At 33.4% G+C, this 17,820-nt stretch overlaps 6 non-coding genes across 6 annotated transcripts; all 6 read right to left on the reverse strand.

The window, feature by feature from the left end:
• Positions 1–4,937: 4,937 nt before the first annotated feature.
• Positions 4,938–5,044, reverse strand: LOC127899465 (small nucleolar RNA R71). Its single transcript, XR_008051342.1, has one exon. It is a non-coding gene; the product is annotated as a small nucleolar RNA R71 (small nucleolar RNA).
• A 2,212-nt stretch (positions 5,045–7,256) lies between these two features.
• Positions 7,257–7,363, reverse strand: LOC127899466 (small nucleolar RNA R71). The gene has a single exon (XR_008051343.1). It is a non-coding gene; the product is annotated as a small nucleolar RNA R71 (small nucleolar RNA).
• Positions 7,364–9,575: 2,212 nt separating this feature from the next.
• On the reverse strand, positions 9,576–9,682 carry LOC127899467 (small nucleolar RNA R71). The gene has a single exon (XR_008051344.1). It is a non-coding gene; the product is annotated as a small nucleolar RNA R71 (small nucleolar RNA).
• A 2,215-nt stretch (positions 9,683–11,897) lies between these two features.
• LOC127899468 (small nucleolar RNA R71) lies at positions 11,898–12,004 on the reverse strand. The gene has a single exon (XR_008051345.1). It is a non-coding gene; the product is annotated as a small nucleolar RNA R71 (small nucleolar RNA).
• A 2,213-nt stretch (positions 12,005–14,217) lies between these two features.
• Positions 14,218–14,324, reverse strand: LOC127899469 (small nucleolar RNA R71). Its single transcript, XR_008051346.1, has one exon. It is a non-coding gene; the product is annotated as a small nucleolar RNA R71 (small nucleolar RNA).
• A 2,212-nt stretch (positions 14,325–16,536) lies between these two features.
• On the reverse strand, positions 16,537–16,643 carry LOC127899471 (small nucleolar RNA R71). The gene has a single exon (XR_008051348.1). It is a non-coding gene; the product is annotated as a small nucleolar RNA R71 (small nucleolar RNA).
• Positions 16,644–17,820: the final 1,177 nt, after the last annotated feature.

Here is a 17,820-nt window from a genome sequence, read left to right on the forward strand (position 1 = left end):
TGCACATTGGCATCAATAGCATTTGATTATAAAACAACCAACAGTTGCATAACTTGCATTTCAATGGCTTCAATCAAATTCAAAAAAAGAGAGATAACTACTATTATCATTAAGCAATCCTCTGCAATCTGAGCATAAAATTTGTGTATTTATTTCATTAATTCACACATTGAGCTTTCATTTGTAATCAAACACATTGTGTGAGTGTAAAATCAAGTTGAGTGATTGTAAGTGTTGGGACACACTTGGGTTAAGATATTGGGGATAATCTCTTGTTTTAGAGGTCTATTGACACCTTAGAAGTCAATTGTAAGTGTTGTTAAAGCCTTGGAAGCTCGCTTGGTGAAATCCTCAAGCCTAGTGAGCTTGGAGGCATGGAGATAGGCACGGTTGGCCGAACCATGTAAAAATCGCATGTTTGCTCTCTCTTACCCTATCTTTTTATTTTTCATTGTACATTATTTTGCTTATTTCAAATTTGGTTGATTTGTTTATATTGTATTAAGTTTTAGTTGCTTAATTTTTTAGAAACCCAATTCACCCCCTTATTGGATTGCCTAATTAGTATTTCATTTGGTATCAGAGCAAGGTGCTCTTATTTAGACTTAACCGTCTTGAGTTAAAGATCAATGGTAACGCAAAATGATTTTATGTTTAGGGAAGGACAGTCCACCACTAGACCACCATATTTTGATAAAAACAATTACCCGTACTGGAAAACTAGGATGAGAATTTACTTACAAGCTTTAGAGTATGAGATTTAGGAAATCATTGATGATGATCCTTTCATGCCGACTACTAAAAATGAAGAAGGGGAAGAAAGAGGAAAAGCTTCTCTAAATTCTAAAGCTATGAATGCCTTATTTTATGCCTTAAATAAGAAAGAGTTCCATAGAGTTTCCAGTTGTGAAAATGCTCATGAAATTTAGAATAAACTTGAAGTTGTCTATGAGGGTACAAACCAAGTGAAAGAGTCTAAAATCAGTAGGTATACTAGACAATACGAGTTGTTCTAACTAGAACAAAATGAGAGTGTTCATTCCATGTACACTAGATTTACCGATATAGTAAACACATTAGGAGCATTTGGTAAGACCTTTTCAAATAGCGAAAAAGTAAAGAAAATCATTAGGTCAATACCAAAGGAATGGAGACCTAAGAGAATGGCCATTGAGAAAGCCAAAGATTTAAATACTTTACTTATTGATGATTTAATAAGTCTCCTTATGAGATTTGGAAAGATAGAAAACCCCACATTGGTTATTTCAAAGTTTTTGGATGCAAATATTTTCTTTTGAACACGAAAGATAATCTTGGTAAATTTGATCCTAAATCTGATGTTGGTATTTTTTTTTGTTATTCAAACACAAGCAAAGCTTATATAGTGTATAATAAAAGAATTTTGGTTGTGGAAGAATCTATGCATGTTACATTTGATAAGTCTAACATTTCCTCTACGGAGAAAGTAGTTGTTAATGATGATGCAGATAAAGAGTCACAAGAAGAATTATCCAAAGGTAAACAAGAGAATGGACCGCATGAAAATCAAGAAGATAGACAAAAAGAAGAAACAAATATGGAGCAACAAGAAGCTATTCCTAAACACTCCCCAAGGAGTAGAGGTATGTCTCTTCTCACCCCAAAGAACAAATTTTAAGTGACCTTCAAGAGGTGTAACTACTAGGTCAACATTTAGAAATACATGTCAACATATTGTATTCATATCTCAAATTAAACCAAAATCCTTTTTTGAATGCGGAAAACGATAAATCTTTGATTATGGTAATGTAAGAGGAGTTAAACCGATTTGAGAGAAACAATGTGTGAAAATTAGTTCTTGAACCTAAACATCAATCCATCATTGGCACTAAATAGGCATTTAGAAATAAAATGAATGAATCTGATGTGGTTGTAAGGAATAAAGCTAGATTAGTGGCTCAAGGTTACAACCAAGAAAAAGGAATTGATTTTGATGAAACTTTTGCACCAGTAGCTAGATTGGAATATATTAGGATGCTATTAGCATTTGCATGTCATAAAGATTTCATTTTCTATTAAATGGATGTCAAAAGTGCTTTCTTAAATGGTTGTATTATGGAAGAAGTGTATGTGAAATAATCCCCTAGCTTTGAAAATAAAAATTTCCAAATCATATTTATACGTTGTCAAAAGTATTGTATGAATTGAAACAAATACTTAGAGCATGATATGATAGGCTTAAAAATTTCTTCTTAGATAACAGTTTTTTGATAGGAAAAGCGGATACTGCTCTCTTTGTTAAGTATAAGAATCAAGTTATACTTTTTAAAATTTATGTTGATGATATTATCTTTGGTTCTACTAATGAGTCTTTGTGCAAGGAATTTTCATCTTGTATAAGTAAGGAATTTGAGATGAGCACGATGGGAGAATTGAAGTATTTCCTTGGACTTTAAAATCAAATAAAACAATGAGAGAGTCTTCATCAACCAAGCTAAATATGTCAAAGGTTTACTCAAGAGATTTGGCGTTGATGACTCAAAGACCAAGAGCACTATAATGAACACAACAACCAAGCTTGACAAAGATGAAAAAGGTAAAGTGGTTGATATTAAAATGTATTGAGGTATGATTGACTCTTTACTATACTTAACCGCAAGTAGACCTGATATCATGTTTAGTGTATGTTTGTGTCCAAGATTTCAATCATGTCCCAAGGAATCTCATTTGGTTGTTGTCAAAAGGAATTTTTGTTATTTGAATGGAACCATAGATCTTGGCCTTTAGTATTGATAACTCTATGAAATGAGAGTTATCATGATACTTTTAGGCTTAAATCAAGATTACTTAGAGAGTGATTGAGGTGTTTTAGTACATTTTAATGATAGTTTACATTAGCATCCATTTTAGCTTAAGTTTAATAAAGTTTGTATGATTTCGAATAATTGTGTGCTTAAAACATATGCATCATTGTAGGTAACTGGAAGTTAAATTTTTCATGGGAAGCATATTGTAGCAATGGGCTCACAAAAAGGACAAAAGAATATGGCTATAGAAGAATTGAAACAAATCTGGAACAGTGTAGTTGCTGTAGCCGTTGATGTAGCATCTGTTACTATAGCAATCCTAAAAGAATGACAGAGACAATTTCGCGTGAGAGACTTAGAAATGTGCAATCTGAAGTTTCCTAATCTGGAAGATATGCGCCCCTAGACTTTCGTTTACCCTAATTTTCACCTAAAAAATAAGCACACACGCAAAGGAGAATGGAGGCCATGAATCCAAGATTGAACATCGAAAAGAAACAAAGGAAAAACAGATTTCAAGAGCAAGAATCAAGGCTGCACCAGTGGAGAATTTGCGGGAATCAATTGGAATTCAGTCTTTCTTATTCTTCTCTTGTTTTCTTGTTTATTCTTTGATCAACTGAAATATTGTTTTTTACTTTTCTTTCACAAACTATGAACTAAGTTTACTTGTGGTTGAGTGATAAACAATCTTAATGGGTTCTTGACTGAATTTATATGTTGCTGCATGTTTACTATAGCATTTTACTTTGGTAAAGCTTATTTCTATTCATTATTTTGGCTGACCACCCATTTAATGATATAAGATAAGGAAGAGCCAGCAAAGGGCCTATCTTAGTGGAACATATCAGAGCAATACTAGGTTTTACATTGGGTTGCCTAGATTGAGTTTAACTTGACTCCAAAAGGGTCATGCTTAATCTAAAATTAGTGATGAACTAGACATAAGGATTCACCTTATAGGGTTAAAATAATCTAAGCGTGTAATTATATATCTTATGTTGGCATAACAATTGGTCACTGTTAGGTTGTATATAGATATAAGACATCCAACATGCTACAGTTGAGGATACATAGGGATTCTGCCTATTACTGTAGCAGATGTTGTAGCAACTAAACGTTGAATTAGAAGAAATATTCAAAACCATTAAGAGAGTTTAATCACTCAACTAGTTTATTCTTATTGATTTCATCCTTGTGTATGACGTGAAAGTTTACTTTCTACATATTCATTTATTGCATTTTATTGCATAGTTTATTAGTTTAATTGTTAATTTATTTTCATTTAAGGCAACTTGTGCTGTTAAGATTGCTGTAACAATTTCAGTAACATCAATCCTTGTGGAGACGATCTTGAATACTTATCATTATATTACTTGTTGTATACACTTGAATATTAACATCATAGCAATTGAATTTACACCAACAAGTTTTTGGCGCCGTTGTCGGGGATTGATTGTTTATTGAAATTTGTGAATTTACTTTTAACAATGATAAACATTGATTTTTTTTAATTAGTTCATTTTGCTGACAGGAACTTCTTGCATGCGCAAGTACAAACCTATTGAGTTTAAATTTGATCTAAAGATTGAAAGAACTGCAAGGAGATTAAGAAGAGAGCACAAAAATTCAAAAGCTGCTATAGCAATGGATGAGTTAAAAGATATGGAAAACTTGAACCCACTTGGAGAAATACAACCAGTCAATGGTCGAGAAGATCAGAATGAACAAAATGATCAAGGACAACCAGGGAACAACATCATATGCATGGCAGACGATAGAGATAGAGCCATTAGAGACTATACCATGTTGACTCCTCAAGTTATGCATTCGGGAATTGTTAGACTTGAAGTGCAAGCTGCTAATTTTGAACTCAAACCAGTGATATTTCAGATGTTGCAGACATTTGGGCAATTTAATGGGTTGCTTTCAGAAGATCCTCATCTTCACCTCAAACTGTTCTTGGAGGTAAATGATGCCTTTAAAATTGCTGGAGCATCACATGATGCATTAAGACTCATAATTTTCCCGTATTCCTTGAGAGATCGGGCATGAGCATGGTTGAACTCTTTACCACCAAAATCCATCACAATGTGGAAGGATTTGGCTAAAAAATTCTTGATGAAGTACTTTCCACCAACCAAGAATGCGAAATTGAGGAATGAAATAACATCTTTCCATCAACTTGAAGACGAAAGTTTGTATAATGTATGGGAAATATTTAAAGACTTACTCAGAAGATATCTTCATCATGATATTCCTTATTGCATACAAATGGAAACTTTCTACAATGGGCTATATCCAAGCACTAGATTGATGGTGGATGCTTCAGCAAACAGAGCCTTATTGTCTAAATCCTACAATGAAGCTCATGAAATTTTGGAAAGAATTGCTAACAACAATTATCAATGGGTGTTGTGCAAATTTTAATGAACTCGCAAGTGCACGAATCTATTGTAGAATAGATCAATGGTGACGAGTGTTGATCCCACGAGGAGGTGGATTTTAATTATGTGTAGAATTAATTTTCTAAGTGGGTGGTTGGATTTGTGGTGAAAGTAACTTAGATTATCCTAAAATTTGAATAAAAATGGCGGGAATAAATTGAAGAGAAAACTATTAAAATGAATTGCTTGCGTATTTGGATCTGCATCAACATGCACCATGGGCTAAATATTCCTTATTAATGTCAATTAAATCATGAGGGGGGTTTTCCACTCCTCATGAACCACACTCTAATCAATATGGTGCTAAGGGGTTATTGTGCCAAATAATAATAATCTTGTACTAGGGAGCCAGTTAAACCAGTGCCATATCTAGACAAGATTATTACTATTTGTAGAGGAAAAGTCAAAACATCCATAAAAATTAGAGGGGAAGAGAAAGTAAATTTACCAAATAAAGCCCATGGCACATGTTGAGACTTCACCTTCAACCCAAGCTTGAAAGAAAATTAGCTACTAATAATTAAACTAGGGGTAAAATAAAAATTTATTAAAATACGTAGAAAATACAAGATGGAGAAGGAATTACAGAAAATTGAACTCAAAAATGAATTCAGGGATGCCAAATTAGGGGGGGAGCCCCCTTTTTATAGATACACTGAGTAAATCATGGCCATCGGATTAAAAACATTTTGGACGCTTAGGCTTTCACCACGTCATCGGTCAATAGTACGCGGTTTGAATAGTGACGCAGTTTGGTTGTAAATAATCCCGTGTATATGCATTTACCGTACGCACTATTTTTGGTCCACTAACATGCTGCCACATCATTGATCAACAGTACATAAAAATTTTAGTCTAATAGAATCGTGATACCTCATCAGTCAATGCCACATCATCGGTCAATGCCACATCATTGTTCCATATATGTGAACAGTAACATGGACAATACCGTACATGTGAATAGTACCGTATATGTGAATAATGCCATTTTTCCTTTTATGCTCCTCCTAAGGTTTTCAACTGTTCTGAGTTCAAAAGTGATGTCCGTTTTACTGTATGATCTCTCGTTCATTGTAAAATGACCATGATGCCCCTAAAATACATAAAATACTTAATTATAATACAACACACATAATTAAATCACAAGAGGCTTAAATACATAAAAGTAAGGGTGTTAGTAAGACTTGAAATGTAAAATGATGATTTTCTCCTTTATAAATATAAACTTTCTAACACTCAACACACTCCCCAACCAGCTTATTGCTAGTCCCTGGCAATTAAAGTGAAAACAAAATTCAAACGCAAAATGATTTTTTTTAAAACAATAGTGTTTATTCAATCAGACTAATGACAACAATCAAATAAAAGTATAAGTAATATCTCTAGTTTAAAGAAATATCACTCCCACATCAATCATCCACATGCATCAGTCCAGCAGACTTTGTCATAACTATAGTAATCAAGCCACTTTCAAGAATGACATGTCAAACCCCAAAATTTCACTAGAAATAGTGACCCTCTTACAAAGAAGTTAAACCCAATAAAAAATAGTCACTCTAATGAATGGTAAATTGAGAGAAGATAATAAAAAAATGATATCACACACTCTCACCAAGATGAAAGGAATATGCCCAACTCTTAAAAATAACACGATTTGAAGTCAAACAAAATGCTAGTCAACCCAATGTATTCATTTTTTTTTTTTACTTTTTTTATGCATCACTACATCTTTTTAGCCCATATAATTAGCTTCTACTTCAGGCTATAAATCCCCAAAATCAAGAAGGACTTTTATTATGACGTAACGTAGGCTAAGGACATGGCTAACAAAGGATAGGAGATAAGGAAAACAAAGTATATGTTTGAGAAAAAGTAGAGATTTTTTAGAAATTACAAGGTGCATTTCACTTATTTATTATTGTTCATTTTTTTCCTTTTTTATGAAACAACTATTTTTTTTTTGTTGGGCATAACTTCACTGAACAAATTCTTGATGAAGTACTTTCCACCAACCAAGAATGCGAAATTGAGGAATGAAATAACATCTTTCCATCAACTTGAAGACGAAAGTTTGTATAATGTATGGGAAATATTTAAAGACTTACTCAGAAGATATCTTCATCATGATATTCCTTATTGCATACAAATGGAAACTTTCTACAATGGGCTATATCCAAGCGCTAGATTGATGGTGGATGCTTCAGCAAACAGAGCCTTATTGTCTAAATCCTACAATGAAGCTCACGAAATTTTGGAAAGAATTGCTAACAACAATTATCAATGGGTGTTGTGCAAATTTTAATGAACTCGCAAGTGCACGAATCTATTGTAGAATAGATCAATGGTGACGAGTGTTGATCCCACGAGGAGGTGGATTTTAATTATGTGTAGAATTAATTTTCTAAGTGGGTGGTTGGATTTGTGGTGAAAGTAACTTAGATTATCCTAAAATTTGAATAAAAATGGCGGGAATAAATTGAAGAGAAAACTATTAAAATGAATTGCTTGCGTATCTGGATCTGCATCAACATGCACCATGGGCTAAATATTCCTTATTAATGTCAATTAAATCATGAGGGGGGTTTTCCACTCCTCATGAACCACACTCTAATCAATATGGTGCTAAGGGGTTATTGTGCCAAATAATAATAATCTTGTACTAGGGAGCCAGTTAAACCAGTGCCATATCTAGACAAGATTATTACTATTTGTAGAGGAAAAGTCAAAACATCCATAAAAATTAGAGGGGAAGAGAAAGTAAATTTACCAAATAAAGCCCATGGCACATGTTGAGACTTCACCTTCAACCCAAGCTTGAAAGAAAATTAGCTACTAATAATTAAACTAGGGGTAAAATAAAAATTTATTAAAATACGTAGAAAATACAAGATGGAGAAGGAATTACAGAAAATTGAACTCAAAAATGAATTCAGGGATGCCAAATTAGGGGGGGAGCCCCCTTTTTATAGATACACTGAGTAAATCATGGCCATCGGATTAAAAACATTTTGGACGCTTAGGCTTTCACCACGTCATCGGTCAATAGTACGCGGTTTGAATAGTGACGCAGTTTGGTTGTAAATAATCCCGTGTATATGCATTTACCGTACGCACTATTTTTGGTCCACTAACATGCTGCCACATCATTGATCAACAGTACATAAAAATTTTAGTCTAATAGAATCGTGATACCTCATCAGTCAATGCCACATCATCGGTCAATGCCACATCATTGTTCCATATATGTGAACAGTAACATGGACAATACCGTACATGTGAATAGTACCGTATATGTGAATAATGCCATTTTTCCTTTTATGCTCCTCCTAAGGTTTTCAACTGTTCTGAGTTCAAAAGTGATGTCCGTTTTACTGTATGATCTCTCGTTCATTGTAAAATGACCATGATGCCCCTAAAATACATAAAATACTTAATTATAATACAACACACATAATTAAATCACAAGAGGCTTAAATACATAAAAGTAAGGGTGTTAGTAAGACTTGAAATGTAAAATGATGATTTTCTCCTTTATAAATATAAACTTTCTAACACTCAACACACTCCCCAACCAGCTTATTGCTAGTCCCTGGCAATTAAAGTGAAAACAAAATTCAAACGCAAAATGATTTTTTTTAAAACAATAGTGTTTATTCAATCAGACTAATGACAACAATCAAATAAAAGTATAAGTAATATCTCTAGTTTAAAGAAATATCACTCCCACATCAATCATCCACATGCATCAGTCCAGCAGACTTTGTCATAACTATAGTAATCAAGCCACTTTCAAGAATGACATGTCAAACCCCAAAATTTCACTAGAAATAGTGACCCTCTTACAAAGAAGTTAAACCCAATAAAAAATAGTCACTCTAATGAATGGTAAATTGAGAGAAGATAATAAAAAAATGATATCACACACTCTCACCAAGATGAAAGGAATATGCCCAACTCTTAAAAATAACACGATTTGAAGTCAAACAAAATGCTAGTCAACCCAATGTATTCATTTTTTTTTTTTACTTTTTTTATGCATCACTACATCTTTTTAGCCCATATAATTAGCTTCTACTTCAGGCTATAAATCCCCAAAATCAAGAAGGACTTTTATTATGACGTAACGTAGGCTAAGGACATGGCTAACAAAGGATAGGAGATAAGGAAAACAAAGTATATGTTTGAGAAAAAGTAGAGATTTTTTAGAAATTACAAGGTGCATTTCACTTATTTATTATTGTTCATTTTTTTCCTTTTTTATGAAACAACTATTTTTTTTTTGTTGGGCATAACTTCACTGAACAAATTCTTGATGAAGTACTTTCCACCAACCAAGAATGCGAAATTGAGGAATGAAATAACATCTTTCCATCAACTTGAAGACGAAAGTTTGTATAATGTATGGGAAATATTTAAAGACTTACTCAGAAGATATCTTCATCATGATATTCCTTATTGCATACAAATGGAAACTTTCTACAATGGGCTATATCCAAGCGCTAGATTGATGGTGGATGCTTCAGCAAACAGAGCCTTATTGTCTAAATCCTACAATGAAGCTCACGAAATTTTGGAAAGAATTGCTAACAACAATTATCAATGGGTGTTGTGCAAATTTTAATGAACTCGCAAGTGCACGAATCTATTGTAGAATAGATCAATGGTGACGAGTGTTGATCCCACGAGGAGGTGGATTTTAATTATGTGTAGAATTAATTTTCTAAGTGGGTGGTTGGATTTGTGGTGAAAGTAACTTAGATTATCCTAAAATTTGAATAAAAATGGCGGGAATAAATTGAAGAGAAAACTATTAAAATGAATTGCTTGCGTATCTGGATCTGCATCAACATGCACCATGGGCTAAATATTCCTTATTAATGTCAATTAAATCATGAGGGGGGTTTTCCACTCCTCATGAACCACACTCTAATCAATATGGTGCTAAGGGGTTATTGTGCCAAATAATAATAATCTTGTACTAGGGAGCCAGTTAAACCAGTGCCATATCTAGACAAGATTATTACTATTTGTAGAGGAAAAGTCAAAACATCCATAAAAATTAGAGGGGAAGAGAAAGTAAATTTACCAAATAAAGCCCATGGCACATGTTGAGACTTCACCTTCAACCCAAGCTTGAAAGAAAATTAGCTACTAATAATTAAACTAGGGGTAAAATAAAAATTTATTAAAATACGTAGAAAATACAAGATGGAGAAGGAATTACAGAAAATTGAACTCAAAAATGAATTCAGGGATGCCAAATTAGGGGGGGAGCCCCCTTTTTATAGATACACTGAGTAAATCATGGCCATCGGATTAAAAACATTTTGGACGCTTAGGCTTTCACCACGTCATCGGTCAATAGTACGCGGTTTGAATAGTGACGCAGTTTGGTTGTAAATAATCCCGTGTATATGCATTTACCGTACGCACTATTTTTGGTCCACTAACATGCTGCCACATCATTGATCAACAGTACATAAAAATTTTAGTCTAATAGAATCGTGATACCTCATCAGTCAATGCCACATCATCGGTCAATGCCACATCATTGTTCCATATATGTGAACAGTAACATGGACAATACCGTACATGTGAATAGTACCGTATATGTGAATAATGCCATTTTTCCTTTTATGCTCCTCCTAAGGTTTTCAACTGTTCTGAGTTCAAAAGTGATGTCCGTTTTACTGTATGATCTCTCGTTCATTGTAAAATGACCATGATGCCCCTAAAATACATAAAATACTTAATTATAATACAACACACATAATTAAATCACAAGAGGCTTAAATACATAAAAGTAAGGGTGTTAGTAAGACTTGAAATGTAAAATGATGATTTTCTCCTTTATAAATATAAACTTTCTAACACTCAACACACTCCCCAACCAGCTTATTGCTAGTCCCTGGCAATTAAAGTGAAAACAAAATTCAAACGCAAAATGATTTTTTTTAAAACAATAGTGTTTATTCAATCAGACTAATGACAACAATCAAATAAAAGTATAAGTAATATCTCTAGTTTAAAGAAATATCACTCCCACATCAATCATCCACATGCATCAGTCCAGCAGACTTTGTCATAACTATAGTAATCAAGCCACTTTCAAGAATGACATGTCAAACCCCAAAATTTCACTAGAAATAGTGACCCTCTTACAAAGAAGTTAAACCCAATAAAAAATAGTCACTCTAATGAATGGTAAATTGAGAGAAGATAATAAAAAAATGATATCACACACTCTCACCAAGATGAAAGGAATATGCCCAACTCTTAAAAATAACACGATTTGAAGTCAAACAAAATGCTAGTCAACCCAATGTATTCATTTTTTTTTTTTTACTTTTTTTATGCATCACTACATCTTTTTAGCCCATATAATTAGCTTCTACTTCAGGCTATAAATCCCCAAAATCAAGAAGGACTTTTATTATGACGTAACGTAGGCTAAGGACATGGCTAACAAAGGATAGGAGATAAGGAAAACAAAGTATATGTTTGAGAAAAAGTAGAGATTTTTTTGAAATTACAAGGTGCATTTCACTTATTTATTATTGTTCATTTTTTTCCTTTTTTATGAAACAACTATTTTTTTTTTTTGTTGGGCATAACTTCACTGAACAAATTCTTGATGAAGTACTTTCCACCAACCAAGAATGCGAAATTGAGGAATGAAATAACATCTTTCCATCAACTTGAAGACGAAAGTTTGTATAATGTATGGGAAATATTTAAAGACTTACTCAGAAGATATCTTCATCATGATATTCCTTATTGCATACAAATGGAAACTTTCTACAATGGGCTATATCCAAGCGCTAGATTGATGGTGGATGCTTCAGCAAACAGAGCCTTATTGTCTAAATCCTACAATGAAGCTCACGAAATTTTGGAAAGAATTGCTAACAACAATTATCAATGGGTGTTGTGCAAATTTTAATGAACTCGCAAGTGCACGAATCTATTGTAGAATAGATCAATGGTGACGAGTGTTGATCCCACGAGGAGGTGGATTTTAATTATGTGTAGAATTAATTTTCTAAGTGGGTGGTTGGATTTGTGGTGAAAGTAACTTAGATTATCCTAAAATTTGAATAAAAATGGCGGGAATAAATTGAAGAGAAAACTATTAAAATGAATTGCTTGCGTATCTGGATCTGCATCAACATGCACCATGGGCTAAATATTCCTTATTAATGTCAATTAAATCATGAGGGGGGTTTTCCACTCCTCATGAACCACACTCTAATCAATATGGTGCTAAGGGGTTATTGTGCCAAATAATAATAATCTTGTACTAGGGAGCCAGTTAAACCAGTGCCATATCTAGACAAGATTATTACTATTTGTAGAGGAAAAGTCAAAACATCCATAAAAATTAGAGGGGAAGAGAAAGTAAATTTACCAAATAAAGCCCATGGCACATGTTGAGACTTCACCTTCAACCCAAGCTTGAAAGAAAATTAGCTACTAATAATTAAACTAGGGGTAAAATAAAAATTTATTAAAATACGTAGAAAATACAAGATGGAGAAGGAATTACAGAAAATTGAACTCAAAAATGAATTCAGGGATGCCAAATTAGGGGGGGAGCCCCCTTTTTATAGATACACTGAGTAAATCATGGCCATCGGATTAAAAACATTTTGGACGCTTAGGCTTTCACCACGTCATCGGTCAATAGTACGCGGTTTGAATAGTGACGCAGTTTGGTTGTAAATAATCCCGTGTATATGCATTTACCGTACGCACTATTTTTGGTCCACTAACATGCTGCCACATCATTGATCAACAGTACATAAAAATTTTAGTCTAATAGAATCGTGATACCTCATCAGTCAATGCCACATCATCGGTCAATGCCACATCATTGTTCCATATATGTGAACAGTAACATGGACAATACCGTACATGTGAATAGTACCGTATATGTGAATAATGCCATTTTTCCTTTTATGCTCCTCCTAAGGTTTTCAACTGTTCTGAGTTCAAAAGTGATGTCCGTTTTACTGTATGATCTCTCGTTCATTGTAAAATGACCATGATGCCCCTAAAATACATAAAATACTTAATTATAATACAACACACATAATTAAATCACAAGAGGCTTAAATACATAAAAGTAAGGGTGTTAGTAAGACTTGAAATGTAAAATGATGATTTTCTCCTTTATAAATATAAACTTTCTAACACTCAACACACTCCCCAACCAGCTTATTGCTAGTCCCTGGCAATTAAAGTGAAAACAAAATTCAAACGCAAAATGATTTTTTTTAAAACAATAGTGTTTATTCAATCAGACTAATGACAACAATCAAATAAAAGTATAAGTAATATCTCTAGTTTAAAGAAATATCACTCCCACATCAATCATCCACATGCATCAGTCCAGCAGACTTTGTCATAACTATAGTAATCAAGCCACTTTCAAGAATGACATGTCAAACCCCAAAATTTCACTAGAAATAGTGACCCTCTTACAAAGAAGTTAAACCCAATAAAAAATAGTCACTCTAATGAATGGTAAATTGAGAGAAGATAATAAAAAAATGATATCACACACTCTCACCAAGATGAAAGGAATATGCCCAACTCTTAAAAATAACACGATTTGAAGTCAAACAAAATGCTAGTCAACCCAATGTATTCATTTTTTTTTTTTTACTTTTTTTATGCATCACTACATCTTTTTAGCCCATATAATTAGCTTCTACTTCAGGCTATAAATCCCCAAAATCAAGAAGGACTTTTATTATGACGTAACGTAGGCTAAGGACATGGCTAACAAAGGATAGGAGATAAGGAAAACAAAGTATATGTTTGAGAAAAAGTAGAGATTTTTTAGAAATTACAAGGTGCATTTCACTTATTTATTATTGTTCATTTTTTTCCTTTTTTATGAAACAACTATTTTTTTTTTGTTGGGCATAACTTCACTGAACAAATTCTTGATGAAGTACTTTCCACCAACCAAGAATGGGAAATTGAGGAATGAAATAACATCTTTCCATCAACTTGAAGACGAAAGTTTGTATAATGTATGGGAAATATTTAAAGACTTACTCAGAAGATATCTTCATCATGATATTCCTTATTGCATACAAATGGAAACTTTCTACAATGGGCTATATCCAAGCGCTAGATTGATGGTGGATGCTTCAGCAAACAGAGCCTTATTGTCTAAATCCTACAATGAAGCTCACGAAATTTTGGAAAGAATTGCTAACAACAATTATCAATGGGTGTTGTGCAAATTTTAATGAACTCGCAAGTGCACGAATCTATTGTAGAATAGATCAATGGTGACGAGTGTTGATCCCACGAGGAGGTGGATTTTAATTATGTGTAGAATTAATTTTCTAAGTGGGTGGTTGGATTTGTGGTGAAAGTAACTTAGATTATCCTAAAATTTGAATAAAAATGGCGGGAATAAATTGAAGAGAAAACTATTAAAATGAATTGCTTGCGTATCTGGATCTGCATCAACATGCACCATGGGCTAAATATTCCTTATTAATGTCAATTAAATCATGAGGGGGGTTTTCCACTCCTCATGAACCACACTCTAATCAATATGGTGCTAAGGGGTTATTGTGCCAAATAATAATAATCTTGTACTAGGGAGCCAGTTAAACCAGTGCCATATCTAGACAAGATTATTACTATTTGTAGAGGAAAAGTCAAAACATCCATAAAAATTAGAGGGGAAGAGAAAGTAAATTTACCAAATAAAGCCCATGGCACATGTTGAGACTTCACCTTCAACCCAAGCTTGAAAGAAAATTAGCTACTAATAATTAAACTAGGGGTAAAATAAAAATTTATTAAAATACGTAGAAAATACAAGATGGAGAAGGAATTACAGAAAATTGAACTCAAAAATGAATTCAGGGATGCCAAATTAGGGGGGGAGCCCCCTTTTTATAGATACACTGAGTAAATCATGGCCATCGGATTAAAAACATTTTGGACGCTTAGGCTTTCACCACGTCATCGGTCAATAGTACGCGGTTTGAATAGTGACGCAGTTTGGTTGTAAATAATCCCGTGTATATGCATTTACCGTACGCACTATTTTTGGTCCACTAACATGCTGCCACATCATTGATCAACAGTACATAAAAATTTTAGTCTAATAGAATCGTGATACCTCATCAGTCAATGCCACATCATCGGTCAATGCCACATCATTGTTCCATATATGTGAACAGTAACATGGACAATACCGTACATGTGAATAGTACCGTATATGTGAATAATGCCATTTTTCCTTTTATGCTCCTCCTAAGGTTTTCAACTGTTCTGAGTTCAAAAGTGATGTCCGTTTTACTGTATGATCTCTCGTTCATTGTAAAATGACCATGATGCCCCTAAAATACATAAAATACTTAATTATAATACAACACACATAATTAAATCACAAGAGGCTTAAATACATAAAAGTAAGGGTGTTAGTAAGACTTGAAATGTAAAATGATGATTTTCTCCTTTATAAATATAAACTTTCTAACACTCAACACACTCCCCAACCAGCTTATTGCTAGTCCCTGGCAATTAAAGTGAAAACAAAATTCAAACGCAAAATGATTTTTTTTAAAACAATAGTGTTTATTCAATCAGACTAATGACAACAATCAAATAAAAGTATAAGTAATATCTCTAGTTTAAAGAAATATCACTCCCACATCAATCATCCACATGCATCAGTCCAGCAGACTTTGTCATAACTATAGTAATCAAGCCACTTTCAAGAATGACATGTCAAACCCCAAAATTTCACTAGAAATAGTGACCCTCTTACAAAGAAGTTAAACCCAATAAAAAATAGTCACTCTAATGAATGGTAAATTGAGAGAAGATAATAAAAAAATGATATCACACACTCTCACCAAGATGAAAGGAATATGCCCAACTCTTAAAAATAACACGATTTGAAGTCAAACAAAATGCTAGTCAACCCAATGTATTCATTTTTTTTTTTTACTTTTTTTATGCATCACTACATCTTTTTAGCCCATATAATTAGCTTCTACTTCAGGCTATAAATCCCCAAAATCAAGAAGGACTTTTATTATGACGTAACGCAGGCTAAGGACATGGCTAACAAAGGATAGGAGATAAGGAAAACAAAGTATATGTTTGAGAAAAAGTAGAGATTTTTTAGAAATTACAAGGTGCATTTCACTTATTTATTATTGTTCATTTTTTTCCTTTTTTATGAAACAACTATTTTTTTTTTGTTGGGCATAACTTCACTGAACAAATTCTTGATGAAGTACTTTCCACCAACCAAGAATGGGAAATTGAGGAATGAAATAACATCTTTCCATCAACTTGAAGACGAAAGTTTGTATAATGTATGGGAAATATTTAAAGACTTACTCAGAAGATATCTTCATCATGATATTCCTTATTGCATACAAATGGAAACTTTCTACAATGGGCTATATCCAAGCGCTAGATTGATGGTGGATGCTTCAGCAAACAGAGCCTTATTGTCTAAATCCTACAATGAAGCTCACGAAATTTTGGAAAGAATTGCTAACAACAATTATCAATGGGTGTTGTGCAAATTTTAATGAACTCGCAAGTGCACGAATCTATTGTAGAATAGATCAATGGTGACGAGTGTTGATCCCACGAGGAGGTGGATTTTAATTATGTGTAGAATTAATTTTCTAAGTGGGTGGTTGGATTTGTGGTGAAAGTAACTTAGATTATCCTAAAATTTGAATAAAAATGGCGGGAATAAATTGAAGAGAAAACTATTAAAATGAATTGCTTGCGTATCTGGATCTGCATCAACATGCACCATGGGCTAAATATTCCTTATTAATGTCAATTAAATCATGAGGGGGGTTTTCCACTCCTCATGAACCACACTCTAATCAATATGGTGCTAAGGGGTTATTGTGCCAAATAATAATAATCTTGTACTAGGGAGCCAGTTAAACCAGTGCCATATCTAGACAAGATTATTACTATTTGTAGAGGAAAAGTCAAAACATCCATAAAAATTAGAGGGGAAGAGAAAGTAAATTTACCAAATAAAGCCCATGGCACATGTTGAGACCTCACCTTCAACCCAAGCTTGAAAGAAAATTAGCTACTAATAATTAAACTAGGGGTAAAATAAAAATTTATTAAAATACGTAGAAAATACAAGATGGAGAAGGAATTACAGAAAATTGAACTCAAAAATGAATTCAGGGATGCCAAATTAGGGGGGGAGCCCCCTTTTTATAGATACACTGAGTAAATCATGGCCATCGGATTAAAAACATTTTGGACGCTTAGGCTTTCACCACGTCATCGGTCAATAGTACGCGGTTTGAATAGTGACGCAGTTTGGTTGTAAATAATCCCGTGTATATGCATTTACCGTACGCACTATTTTTGGTCCACTAACATGCTGCCACATCATTGATCAACAGTACATAAAAATTTTAGTCTAATAGAATCGTGATACCTCATCAGTCAATGCCACATCATCGGTCAATGCCACATCATTGTTCCATATATGTGAACAGTAACATGGACAATACCGTACATGTGAATAGTACCGTATATGTGAATAATGCCAT

Source organism: Citrus sinensis, chromosome 8 (genome assembly GCF_022201045.2).
Source record: "Citrus sinensis cultivar Valencia sweet orange chromosome 8, DVS_A1.0, whole genome shotgun sequence".
In the NCBI taxonomy this organism is placed as follows: Eukaryota; Viridiplantae; Streptophyta; class Magnoliopsida; order Sapindales; family Rutaceae; genus Citrus; species Citrus sinensis.